This window comes from Crocodylus siamensis, chromosome 2 (assembly GCF_052110815.1).
Source record: "Crocodylus siamensis isolate JL-2025a chromosome 2, ASM5211081v1, whole genome shotgun sequence".
In the NCBI taxonomy this organism is placed as follows: domain Eukaryota; kingdom Metazoa; phylum Chordata; order Crocodylia; family Crocodylidae; genus Crocodylus; species Crocodylus siamensis.
In genome coordinates this window covers 55,038,787-55,053,254 of record NC_143396.1, presented here as the reverse complement: position 1 = coordinate 55,053,254, position 14,468 = coordinate 55,038,787, and the positions used below count along the sequence as shown (strand labels likewise).

Genomic DNA, 14,468 nt, shown 5'->3' with positions numbered 1-14,468 from the left:
ATCCATACACTGCGGGGGGAGGGGCAGCAATTCACTCAACACTCATGCCCCAACAAGGTAAGACTCTGTGACCACAGGGTTGCCCAGATTCTGCTATGGCTTGCCACTATGAGTCCCTTCCTCCTGAGCCCTCCCCTTCTCCCCTAGGCCCTGGGTTCTTGTGGCTGTGTGGAGCTGTGGCTAGCTGTGCTCTCCAGGGGTGTTGGGTTTCCTTCCTTTGGGCCTGAGTCATCAAGAAAAGGTGGGAAAAACTGGTGGTTGGTCTCTCAGGCTGTGGCCCCTGTGTGGAGACATATCAGGGCCTCTGTGCCTGCCTGCTGGCTCATGGTCAGAGGTTGGGGCTCCTTGGATGTGGAGGGCACTTCTAGGAATCCGTGCCCTGTGTCTCAATGTCTGCATTATCCCAGCTCGCCTCCCCCTTTTGTGCACCATGCTCCATAGTTGTGCTCAAGGGCAGGAACAAGCTGCAGTTGCACCTCTGCTCTCACACCCTGAGATGCAGTGGGGACAAACAGCAATGTGCTTGTCTCCTCACGGGATGGCACCACAGCTGTGGTCTTCCACTGCGGCCTTTGAGAACCCCTTCTGGGCATCTGTTTCTCTCACTGTCATGGGGCAACCCATCAGCCCTTCCACATCTGCAAGTGTACCTGACACCAAATCCTCCTGCCCCCCATCCCCCACCTCCATGGTGCCAAAGGTGTGTGGGGTTTTGATGGCTCTGTGTTCAGTGAGGATGCAAGAAAGCTTCTTGTAAAAGGGCATGGTGTGCCTTCGGGCCCCGAAACACTTGTTGGCATCCTGTACCTGGCTAAACGTGCCCTTCAACAGTTTCACTTCTACTCAATTTTGCTTCCAGTCACTGTGGTGCCCACAAGCTTGCATCTGCTAGGCAGTGCTTATATAGATGTGCCTGTTGCTGGCTTTGGATCTTTTCCTCAACCCAGATGGCAATGAGGTTTCTCACTTCCCAAATTCCCAGTTGTAACCATGAGGTTGGGGAGGGGGGAACTGATCCATCCATGGTCCGCTATGGAGCTGGTGAAGTTGTCAATAACACTGGGTAAATGAGGGTCTGGCTTGCAGGGTGTCAGGGTACCTGGTAGTCAGCAGTAATGCCTGGATGACTGATAGGGTTCTTGGAAGGAATGATTGCTGGGAGTAGAGCAGTACTTGCAGAGCTGTGGGTCCCAGTGTGTGCCTGCTCCTGTAACAGCACCTATGGAGAGGCCACTAGTAGGTCTGAAATGGGGGCTGAAAGTCAGGATATCCCCACCAGCTGAAACCCTTGAAGGTACTCCCAACAACTCACCTCACTCCTTCACTGTGAAAAGGATCCCTTGATTGTGCAAACTCCAGCCCCTAGGTGAGTGCTCATTGTCATCTAGCTGCTGCAGCTAGGCACACCCTCCATGCCTTTTAACAGGGCTTGATGGCTGGTGAAGGGCCTTTATTTGCCACTACTGGGCACACCCAACCAACCCAGCTTTGGGAGCCCCAGGGCATGGGCACATGCCTAGTCCATTTCAGCAGCCAGCTGAACTGACAGGGGTATGGGGGTGTTGGAGGATTTCCAGCCCCCGACTCAGGTACGGCATCCCAGGGATCCCAGCCCAGAGAGGCAGCCTATGCCCTCGACACCTCCAGCTGGCACTGCAAGCCCCTGACACGTTGCTGGTTGCTGACATTAGCCAGCTGGCTGCAGACAGAAAGTGGCAGCGCAGCTGTGGGGGGGTGGGCTCTGAGTCCCCATCCTGGTCCAGCACCCCTCGGACCCCAGCCTGGGCTGCCAGCTGTGGCCTGTGCTGCCAGCTGTGGCCTCAGGGAATGACCATGCCTCATTTCCAGCAGCTGCCTGCCAGCGGGCATCCATAGCCCTGGCTGGCTTACAATGCAGGTAGCATCACCTCTTGCTGCCTGGCTTCTCTCACTGCATGGAGGCACAAGCCAATCCTTTGCATGTGGGTTTGTCTGTCTGGTTTTGATAACACTGTACATTTTAGAGCTTTGTGTAAAGCAATGAACTTTACAGCAATATTGCTAACTTTTGTCTGCACCCTTAGTGAAAACTGTACAGAAGTTTCACATAGGTTAGATCAGGCAAAAAATAGCTGACCCAATCTAAGTTAACTGTACTTTAATAGTAGGCTAACCATGGGAAAATGGAGTAAAACTGCAGACTTTACCCTTTACTGGAAGAAAATGCAGATTTCTCATTTTAGCAGAGAAACCCATGGATTTTGCAGATTTGCAAAGAGCTCTCTGCAGGCTGGCAGAGTTCCAGCCTGCAAGGGTCTGGGAAGCAGCAGGAAGAGGGCACCATGTGCATGCACATGGCCATCAGGCAGCCTGAAAAGTAGCTCCCATAGGTAAGTGGCACGGGGCACAGGCGAAGTGTAGTAGGAGCACGTGCCCCCTCCCGCCCCCCCAAGAGCGATGGTGCCCAACAATGAGCACTCCGGTTGGTAGGGGGGCACGGAGAGCAGTTGTGTCCCCCCTGAAATTGGCTCCACTGGCAGCAGCCCCACACGGTGCCCTGCTGGTGCTCCTCCAGGCTTGTGATGTAAAAATCGCGGTTCGTTTCTCGGGAGGCGGAAAAAAACCTTCAGCTACAGACACACTCTATTAGCAACACAAAAGGTATATATTTGCAAATAGGGTCAGAGAGAGAGACAAAAGATCAAACACTCTGCCCCCGGGCACAATCATTAGCAGGCTTTTATCCCCTCTCTCCTGACCACGTGTGCAGAAGGAGGAACTTTTACAACTCATTTCCGGTTCATACAAACATATATGTAAACATGTCGCTTCATACGTCCCATGTGCATTATAATTAACTACTTAAGTATGCGGGGCGGATAGGCTTAATATGCATTAGGTTATCACGCGTGCGTAGAAGGGATCCAAGGTTACTCAAGGTTCAACCTGAAGGCTAAAATGGCAATTGCTCTTATCTTAGCCTAAGAATGTGGGGGTCATGAAAGAAAGTGTGATTTAGTGTAACAAAGAGATAGTAAATTTGCAGAACAAAGAGAGAGTGATACCTTAGTACAAAGGGCCTTTGGTGGTTTTCCCTTCAATTTCCAACCCCCCACTTCCCTCTCCCATTAAGGAGACAAGGAGGGCTAGCAGCTGTGTTTTTTTTCTAAATCTGCTATTGATAATGCATTTTTAATAATATTTCTAACAATATCCCCCCTCAAGATGCTTTCTGATCTTTACTTTATTCGGGCATATCAAGATAATTACGAGGAATTTTTCTGAGGACCATGACCTTTGCAGCAGTCTGTGCTTTTAGAGGGACTGCTGCGACCTGCATTCCTTCTACCGTGGTGGTTATCAATCTAGTGAGACAAGGAATAAGGCCAGGGATAAAAATCAAACCAGTTAGAGCACACAAAAGCACAAACCCTACCTTTTTCCACCAGGGTCCTCCAAATAATTGAAACCACCAGTCCTTATTCCATGTGGTTTCCCACGTTTGTATTGGTACATGGGCTATTTTTCTAATCTCTTTGGCAATCTCTAAGACTGCTTTCCCGTTGTCATCTATTTGGAGGCAACAATTAGAAAGGTTGAGCTTTCCGCAGACTCCGCCTTCCTCTGCAAGTAAATAGTCTAAGGCCATCCGATTTTGGTATATGGCTGCTCTCATCTGAGAACTTTGTCGGGCCAATAACTCGAGAGCAGTGGCGGTCTGGTTAGTAATTACTTCCAAGACTGCCTGCAACCGGATGATTCTATTCAGCATATATATTGGTGTCCGGTATCCCCAACTCCCATCATTAGCCCATGTAGCTGGTCCATAATACTCAATAATCCTCTGAGGAGGCCACTCATCCTCCTTCCACTTTTGGGAGCTACCCTGTGTCAAACTTACATCAATACTTCTCTTGGCCCTTTTCCAATCATCATACAAAGAGACTCCCAGCTTATTTCCAACCTCAGACGGTAACAAAAAGAAAGCTGGTACAATTACTCCCATATAGCAAGTTCCTGTCCACCCCTGTGGTAGTATTGTATAGGCCCGTCGTCCGCAAATCCAATAGTATCCTCTTAAGGCCCTATTTTCTCTATTGGTGGCATTTGGAGGGGCCCAACCATAGGGCATCTCGGGAAACCCCAAGCCTCCTTCTGGACCCAAAGGACCAGCAACTGCGTGGCCTCCTTTCATGGAACATTCCCATAGCCCATCCTGGCTCTTGTCTGTACAATCTGTCCGATCATCACTTTGATTTGTGGCACTCCAATACTTATTAAACCACACAATTGTTCCATTGGGATGCTGCCACACTAGCCGATTATACCCTGGGCTATTAGGATAATAAAGCCGTTCTAATCTTGTAAGGTTCATCCACCTTACTTTTAAAGTCCATATGCAACGGCTGTGTCCCAACCTTTTTCCTGTACCATTATTACTGATGCAATACTCTCCTAACGCCACTTGGGAAAGTTCCCAACTGTGGTTCTCATCCCATTTTTGACTAGTACTTTTAACATCTGCCTTACTACTTACTAGCCATTTCGGGGCCAAAGGAAAAGCCCTCCAAGGCCACTGGCCTCCGGCCTCCCGAAGCCCCCCACAGGCCCAGCAGTTGGTAAGATTAAAAGTACCTGCAATTCTTTCCATCATATCAACATACAAATTTGTCCCTGGGGGAGCAATTTGGGAAAGCGAGGGTGTGAGCCAGCGGTTAAGGCTGCTCAATTCTGCTTCTTTCATTATGCAGATAACAACAAGGCACATTAAGATTCCCACCATATTTTCCCTTTTACTTTCTTGTCTAATTTTCTGAGCTTTGATTAAGCCGTCTCAGGCGCACTTGGAGATCACCAGTAGGTTCACAGCTCCACTTGCTGGCTTCTTGTTCCGAAGACGACTCAGCTTCCGGAGTGAGTTCGTCTTGGGAGATGTTGTCCTCTGACGCTTGTGGATGTCGTTTCACACAGGTATGGTGTATCCAACGATCATGGCCAGTAATCTTTACAGCGGTGTGGGTTGTTAGAAGTACCTGGAAAGGGCCACTCCACCTCTCAGTCAAAGGCTCCTTTTTCCACCGCTGCACCAAGACCCAGTCTCCCGGGGAGAAGTCATGTACCGGTACATCTAAAGGCAGACGCTGAAAGGAGGCTGCATACCTGTGAAGAGAAAACAAGACAGACTGCAAGGCAATAACATATGTATGAAGCTCACTATTACCTAATTCAAAAGTTACATTTTCTCGCATCCCAGGGGGTAAGACTCGAGGCGGCTTGCCAAACATAATTTCATATGGGGTCAATTTGAGGCCCCGTCGGGGAGTGTTTCGAATGCAAGTAAGAGCTAGCAGCAATGCTTGAGGCCACTTAAGGCGTGTTTCAATACAGATTTTGGTGAGCAAAGTCTTTAAAGTTCTATTCATGCGTTCCACTTGTCCTGAACTCTGTGGTCTCCATGGTGTGTCTAGTTTCCAAGTAACCTTGAGAGCTTGTGTGACTTCTTGAACCACTTTTCCCACAAAGTGTTGTCCTTGATCCGACTCGATGGACTCAGGCAGGGAATACCGGGGAATGATCTCCTGTAACAAATACTTCACTACTGTAGCTGCAGTGGCAGTCCTGGTGGGCCAAGCCTCGACCCAACCAGAGAGCTGGTCTACCATGACAAGTAAAAACCCGTGATGTCCGGACCGTGGGAGCTCGGCAAAATCAATCTGCCATGCCTGTCCAGGGTACGCTGCCCAGGGTCTACCTCCCATTGGCACAGGGGGTTTCCTTCGAGGGTTTACTTTCTGGCATGTAATGCACTTGGTAGCAATGCGCTGAGCTTCTACATATAGCCCTGGGGCTACTGCTTGGCGGATCACTAGATCACCCATGGCCAAACCTCCCATATGGGTTCTTGCATGGAGCTGTTGCAGCACCTCCCGAAGCAATGGCCTGGGTATCATGACTTTCCCTCCTGGTACTATCCACCACCCCTGGGAGTTCTTTTCTGCACAAGCTTTCTGTGCAAATTTATCTTCTTCAGAGGAATACTGTGGGACTAAATCCTGAACGTATGGCCATATGGCATGGGACATGGCCTGCTTGGATACCTCTTCCGCTTCTCCCCCAATAAATGCAGCTTCCTTTGCTGCTGCATCAGCCTTTGCATTTCCAAGCTTATGCTTTTTCTCAGCAGCCTTCCCATGGGCCCGCACATGAATGACTGCTACCTCTTTAGGCTGGTGGAGTGCCTCTAGTAGTTTGATAATCTGGGGGCCATTAGCAATCTTATTCCCAGAGGCAGTAATGAAACCCCTTTCTTTCCACAATAGTCCGTGCGCATGGACTGTAGAAAAAGCATAGCGAGAGTCAGTGTATATATTAACTCGCTGGTCTGTCCCCAGCTGTAATGCTCGGGTGAGCGCAGTGAGTTCTGCAGCCTGTGCCGACCATGAGCTCGGCAATGACTCCCTCCATACTACCTTATTCAAGGTTACCACTGCACATCCTGTTCGTCTTTTTCCATCGATGACAGAGCTGGAGCCGTCCACAAAGTATTCAACATCTGGGTCTTCAATTGGGTCCTCAGCAAGATCAGGTCGCACCTGCGTGGTCTGATTCAGGACCTCAAGGCAGTCATGCGTCGGTTGCCCTGGCTCTGGCAGCAAGGTTGCAGGGTTTAAGGCTGTAGTATGTTTGAAAGTAAGTCCTGGATTAGAGAGCAAAAATATCTCATACCGTGATTGTCTGGAGGGGTTAAGAAATTTCCCTCCCTCAGTCCCTAGGATCTGGGGAACTCCATGAGGAGTGAGTATTTCCATATCCGCACCCATGACTATCTTCTGGGCTTCTTCAACAACCACTGCTGTGGCTGCCACAGCCCGAAGACAGGCTGGCCACCCGAGTGCAACTGGATCTAGAACCTTTGAATAATATCCCACGGGTCTCCAGGTCGGGCCCGATGGCTGTGTCAGCACCCCTGATGCAACCCCTCGATTCTCATGAACATACAGTCGATATGGCTTTTTACTGTTTGGGATGGCTAAGGCTGGGGGCTGGGTTAATGCTGCCTTCAGCAGATCAAAAGCATGCTGCATTTCTTTATTCCATTTCCATTTAGTGAGACTCTCCTTAGTCAGGGATTCATACAGTGGTCTAGCCTTCCCACCGTAATCTGGTATCCATAGTCGACAGAACCCAGTTAGCCCTAGGAATGCTCGCAGCTCCTTGGGTGACTTAGGTGGGGTTAGACCTTGAATCGCCTGTATGCGATCTGCACTCAGGGCTCTGACTCCTTTTGAGAGCTTATATCCCAAAAATGTGACTTCAGGCTGACATATTTGGGCTTTTTCTCTAGAGACTTTATATCCTTTTTTTCCCAGAGTGTTTAGGAGTGACCTGGTGGCTTCCTCGCAGAGCTGCAAGTTTGGGCTTGCAACTAGCAGGTCATCCACATACTGGAGGAGAGTCACTGCGGGGTGTGATCCCTTCCATTCCCCCAAGTCCTTCTGAAGGGCAAGTCCGAAAATATGGGGGGCTGCTATAAATCCTTGTGGAAGAACTGTCCACATGAGTTGGGCTTTATGGAAAGTATCTGGATCCTCCCATTCAAAAGCAAACAATTTTTGACTCTCTCGGTGAAGAGGAATAGAGAAGAAAGCATCTTTCAAATCTAGCACTGAAAATATTTCAGCTTCCCCCGGTACTTGTGTCAAAATCGTGTGAGGGTTCGGGACTACAGGATGGTCTGAAAGGACCTTCTTATTTACTGCCCGTAGGTCTTGGACCAGTCTGTATGAGACCCCATCTGCCTTTGGCACTCCAAGAATGGGGGTGTTATAGGGTGAAGACCCTTCCACTAGCCATCCGTACCTCTTGTATTTCTCTATTAACGGCTTGAGTCCAGCTCTGGCCGCTCGGCTGAGTGGGTACTGCTTTACCCGAACGGGCCCCTCCCCATCCTTGAGTACGATCCTTACCGGGGAGACGAACTTAGCTCGCACAGGGGTTCCATCAGCCCATACTGAGGGGTCTACTCCAGTCATGTGATCTTCTGGACTTACTGCAGGGCGTCGGTCCTCCAGGAGAGCCATCTGATAGTTCGAGCTCTGCTTGACAGGTAGCTGGACCACCATTTGATCGTCTCTGAAAAAGATCTCAGCTTGCAATTTTGTGAGTAAGTCCCGCCCAAGGAGTGCAACTGGGCAACTTGGAGAATACACAAAGGAGTGCTCGAGCAAATGGTCTCCCACCTTGGTGAGGAGTGGCTTACAAACAGGGAGTCGGGTTTGCATTCCCTCAATCCCTTCTACAAGTACATGCTGTTCACTAGTTCCTGCACAGGGGGGTTTTTCTGGAATCATTGAAAATGTAGCCCCAGTATCCACCAAGGCTTCAAAGTTTTTGCCACCAACCCTAATGGTTACCATGGGATCTTCTCGGGCTCCAACCCAAAGGGTAGTGGTCTTAGATCCCTGTCCCCTTCATTCTGAACCCTCACCCTTGTCTTCTGCCCGCATGAGGTGACCTCTCGGTTCCCCCTCTCTCTTCTCCTTCAACTTCGGGCATTCCCTCTTCCAGTGTCCTTTCTCCTTGCAATAAGCACAAACATCTGCTCCCACTCTTTCTCCCTTCCTCTTCTGTATCCCAGCCTTTCCAGGGTTCCCTCCAGTTATAGCAGCTGCTAGTGCTGCCATCTGTCGCTGAGCCTTTTTATCCTCCTTGCGCTCCTGCACTTGCTCACGATTCCCATACACCTTATATGCAATTTCCACCAGCTCTGAAATCGGTTTCCCAGCACCTCCCTCAGTTTTCTGTAACTTCTTACGGATATCAGCAGCAGATTGACCAATAAACATAAGATTTACCATGTGCTGGTTATCTGGGGCTTCTGGATCCAGATCCGAAAACCTGCGAAACGCCTCATACAGCCTCCCAAGGAAAGCTGAGGGATCCTCCTCTCTTCCCTGTCTCACCTCATACAATTTAGACAGATTGGTAATCCGAGGCACTGCCTTTCCCATTGCTTCCACTATAATTCCTAAATACCGTGCACTCAGCTCTCTGCCCTCTGCAGTATGATTGTCCCATCTCGGCTCTTCTACAGGGCAGGTATCACGCAGAGTACGACCAGCAGCACCCTCTGACTCAACTCTGGCTGCCACAATACGCTCTGCTGTACCTAACACTAATCTCCTCTCCTCCGGGGTTAGGAGGGTCTGGAGCATCATCTGGACATCAGCCCAAGTGGGTCGATGAGTCTGCCCAATAGATCGAAACAAATCCCTCATCTTTTCAGGGTCTTCACGAAAAGAGGGGCTCTGATTCTTCCAGTTAAATAAATCTGAAGTGCTAAATGGGTTGTAGACAAAAGTTGGAGTGCCTCCTTCCCCAATAACCTCTCGCATCGGACAGTTCAACACCGGCTGTGACTCTACAGGCTTGCGCAAATAATAACCCTTATTTCCTGATTCAGATGAGGCACTTGGCTGAGGCTCACGCTCTAACTCATTAGGTATGCATTGGTACATCGGTGGTGGTTTCTCTAAGGGAGGGGGTGGTGGTGCAGAAGGACTGGATGCCGAGGAGGCGTCTGACTCATCTTCGCTACCCGACAGGGCAACCGGAGCACGGGTCCGGTACTTAGCCAATTCAGAATCCCCCCCCTCATTAGACTCAGGAAGTACAGGCGGCCCCCCCCCGAGCCTTTTTCTTAACAAGCATCACATGAGACTTTGCTAAGTAATTCTTAATCCAAGGTGGCTGATTTTGAACCACCCACAACCAACAATCAATATAAGGAAACTGATTCCAATACCCATTTTGCATAACAATTTCATGGATAGCTATCACTTCTTTTAGCACAAAGGATCCTTTCGGGATCCAGTGGACCCCAAATGTTGGCCACTCGAGTTGACAAAACTTAGTTAAATCACCTTTTTTCATTTTTATTCCATAATCGGCCGGCTTTGCAAATTTATTAAAATGACGTAATAAGACTTTTAGAGGGGTATCAATATTGTTTTCTACACGAGAGCTACTTGTACCCATTTGCCCACAAAAATGCGCCCAAGGCACACCAAATACCAAAAAGATCTCAACAACAGATGATTTACAATGAGAGCTAAGCCTAGAATTTCTCAGCAAACTTACACATCCTTTGTTTTAGATCCGTACACCAGATTGGGCAAAGGGAATTCGTATACTCACTCAGATACCCCAGAGATCTCGATCCAAATTCCAAAGTGTGTCTGCCTCTCCAGAAACTCAGAATTTACATGGGATACTTCCTTTAACTTCCCGGATATTCGGACTTAAACCTCAAATTCCAGGGGCGAGTCCAAAGTCGGCTCGGTGCGCACAACCCCTGGTACCGGAGGTGCTCCGTCACTGAATTCCGGGGTAGTCCTCGAGAAGCCCCACGTTGGGCGCCAATTATTGATGTAAAAATCGCGGTTCGTTTCTCGGGAGGCGGAAAAAAACCTTCAGCTACAGACACACTCTATTAGCAACACAAAAGGTATATATTTGCAAATAGGGTCAGAGAGAGAGACAAAAGATCAAACACTCTGCCCCCGGGCACAATCATTAGCAGGCTTTTATCCCCTCTCTCCTGACCACGTGTGCAGAAGGAGGAACTTTTACAACTCATTTCCGGTTCATACAAACATATATGTAAACATGTCGCTTCATACGTCCCATGTGCATTATAATTAACTACTTAAGTATGCGGGGCGGATAGGCTTAATATGCATTAGGTTATCACGCGTGCGTAGAAGGGATCCAAGGTTACTCAAGGTTCAACCTGAAGGCTAAAATGGCAATTGCTCTTATCTTAGCCTAAGAATGTGGGGGTCATGAAAGAAAGTGTGATTTAGTGTAACAAAGAGATAGTAAATTTGCAGAACAAAGAGAGAGTGATACCTTAGTACAAAGGGCCTTTGGTGGTTTTCCCTTCAATTTCCAACCCCCCCCTTCCCTCTCCCATTAAGAAGACAAGGAGGGCTAGCAGCTGTGTTTTTTTTCTAAATCTGCTATTGATAATGCATTTTTAATAATATTTCTAACACTTGGGAGGCACCAGTCGCCCACTGAGGCCCCCATAGGGACATTGGATGGGAGTTGGGCAGGGCTGGGGCTGGTGCTCAGTTGGGCAATGCATTGGTCTCGAGTCCCGGGGCCACAACATGCTGCTGCAGGGCCCCAGTGAGGAGTGAGACAGGGCTGTGGGCAGCTGGTTCAGGGACTGGGAGGGTGGGGCCGACTCCCCACCACTGTGCACACTCCCCGGGATGCAGGGAAGACCCATGCCCCCCAGACGTGCGCTCAGGGCAGGGACAGCCATGGGATGCCTGCTGTGGGCTCAGGTTCCCACCCTGCTGCCCTTTCCTGGGGCCTCTGCAGCCCAACGGGTAAAACCCAACACTGCAGGGAGCAGCAGAGCTGCAGAGGAATCTCCTTGCTGCTGCAAGCTCCACACTTTCCTGGCATCACATACTCTGCCCATGAGGCAGCAGTAAGGGGCACAATCCTATGCAACCACCCCTGCTGCTGCCGTGGGCAGGGGACATGTCACCAGGGCAGCACAAAGCTCATAGCAGCAAGGAGATCCCCACACATCCCTGCTGCTCCCTGCACTGCTGGGTTGCACCTGCTGGGCTGCAGAGGCCCCAGCGGAGGGCAGCAAGGCAGGAGCCCAAGCCTGCAATGGGCAGCCCGTGCCCACCCACAGATCTGGGGGGCACAGGTCCCCCTGTCCTCAGGAGCTGGGTGCCTCTGCCCCACCGCTCCCCGCCACGCAAGCCCTCAGTAGGCAAGCAGCACCGAGGTGGCGCTGAGCTCTGCTCTGCTGCAGCAGCCACCGCCTCCTGCCAGGGGCAGGGGACTGTGAACCCAGGTCCCTGCCCCCATAGCCCTGGCACCCTAGGGGCCCTTCATTTTAATCACAGATTTGGTGGGGGTTATCAGCGAATTTGCTATTTTTTTTTAATCAGGGAAAACCTGGATCCCTGCAGATCAAGTACAGTGAGACCAATTTATCTGAACTTTTGTACACATTCATAACACAGCCCCAGGGTCGGGAAAGTTTAATCTCTGGGCCCAGCCCTGGGGATGTATTTTTCCTAGTCTACCCCAGTGATGCAAAAAGCGGTTCGTTTCTTTGGAGGCTCGCAAAGAATCTCAGACACACACTTATTAGTAGCACAAAAGGTGTATTTGCAAATAGGGTCAGAGCAGAGTCAAAGACTCAGATTACTCCGAACCCCTGAGGAATTTTTCAGCCCGTATTTATCCTTTCCCTCCTGGGCACGTGTGCAGAAACAGGAACTCTTACAGCTCATTTCCGTTTCATACAAACATATGTGTGGTTACATCACTACATCCATCGCATGTACATTATAATTAACTACTTAAGTATGCAGGGCGGAGAAGTAAATATGCATCAGCTAATTGCGCATGCTCAGAAAGTTCTTTAGGTCACCAAGAGTTTAAATCCCCCCCCCCCTTTCAAGGACACAGTCAGTTGAATTCCAGCTTCTGTAATCTGCATGAGAAAAGCTAGGGGGAGGTTGGGGGAGAGTGTGATTTAGTATAAGAAGAACTGTGGCAAGGCTAGCCAAGAAAAAAAAAGTCCTTGGCAGTGTTTTTTTTTTTCTTATCAGGTACGAGATGCAAACTGTGCATTTCTAACAACACTCCATTTCTAACACCAGCACGGGGCTATTTTTAGCCTCCCAGCCCCCCCCCCCCATTTTTAACATGTTCTATCCTCCACAAATGTCTATATGCACCCCATATATCACTTAAAAATTCACATGAATGTATAGATTACTTTTAAAAAGAGAAAAGAAAAATAATGATACTCAAATTACCCATACCTGTTTTGTGGTGTTTTCAGAGAGCATTCTTAATTGAAATTTTGCACACAATATGCAGACAAAGAAATCACAACAAATATACAGAATCTCTGAACATGCACACAAATCCTGAGGATGACAGAGAAGAAACTGTAGCACAGTATATGTCATCATGAATTAGATTACGGGGGCTGGAATCAGATTCACATTATTTTTTAGGGACGATCTCGTGTTAGATTAGGTAACTGACTTTTGAAAATTTTAGGAGGAAAAAAATTCTCACAGATTAAACCTATTTCCTGTATGTTATGTAATTTTTTGTTTTCAAAGTATATTCTTAACTTTTTAATTGGCAAAACCAGAAGATCTACTTTAAAACGAATATCTTGAATTGAGTTTTTTAAATTATTTACCAAAAAAGACTTATAGGGGTTTTTCTCCTCTTGTTTTGATGCTCATAAAGTTCTTTGTCTGCAAAGGTTTAAGCTTACAAGAGTAAAATTACCAGTAACTTATAATCATTAAATATTTGTAGAATCTGCCTGTGGAGAATATTAGGTAATTTGGTGAGTTAATATTGTTTTATGTATGTGATTGTGGGAAGTAAAACCTGCAGTCGGACATGAAACAGTGATTTATCATCAGAAGAATCTGTAAAGACCTATTTGGTTATTAGGAGCAATATTTGTTCAAATGCCAGGAACTGCATGAGAACCAATAGAAGAATTGAGGCTTGCGAGTTGACATGGGTTTTTAGGGACCCTGCTGAAGGTCTCAGGAAAAGACTTTCAAGACATCAAAGACAAATCCATCAGAGGCTATTGGGGCACGTCCCCACAAGTGGGAATGTGTGTTCCCCAGAGACAAATAGTAGCAGCATATATTTGTGCTGTTGCTAGTTGTCCCCAAGGAACACCTCTACACACACACTCTGGCACATGGCAAGTTGCCCCAGGTCAGGTAGGGGAGACTAGGACCAACAGCCTTACCTGGGGTTCACGGGGGGGGGGCTCCCAGGGCTCCAGCAGTGGTGATCTGGACACAGAGCATGGCTCCAGCTGGCCGGGCTCTGGTTTCACTGCTACCATGTGGGCTGCCCTGCTTTTTTCTGACACGGGTTTTTTTGATGCTGGGATCTCACGGTGTCAAAACCTCCCCACCATGCTGCTAATGAGCAACACAATGAACGCCTGCATTTGGAGCACATGTAGTTTGCAGCACTGCAGACCACACATACACACTTATGGAGGCACACCCTAGGAGAAAACATTCAGAGGACCCAGACTGTAGCAACTTCTGAGAGGGAAGTTTGCACTGATATTGGTGATAAGGCTTTTCTTGTGCTTGAGAGGACAAAGATGTCACCTTCTAAGTGAATTCATCCATGGCTTGTGAATTATAAATGATAAAGTAAGAGTTTGATAGCCTGATCTCCTGTGGAGCTGTGGTGACTGAACACCCCTTCAAAGAACCAGTGAGCCACCTGCTCCTGGGGAAGCAGAGTGAGGAGGTGTCACAGGATGGGGTCCTCAAGGATGGCCATGATCTCCTAAGGCCCCTCGACCATGCCAATTTGGCCCACTGGGCACCCTCAGTTCCTTTTTCCCCAAGGATGCACCGTGTGGGATTTGATGGGAGTTACCC

At 48.7% G+C, this 14,468-nt stretch overlaps 1 pseudogene; it reads right to left on the bottom strand.

Annotated features, from left to right (window-relative positions):
* Positions 1-143: 143 nt before the first annotated feature.
* LOC149870260 (uncharacterized) lies at positions 144-2,217 on the bottom strand (annotated as a pseudogene).
* Between the last annotated feature and the right edge of the window lie 12,251 nt (positions 2,218-14,468).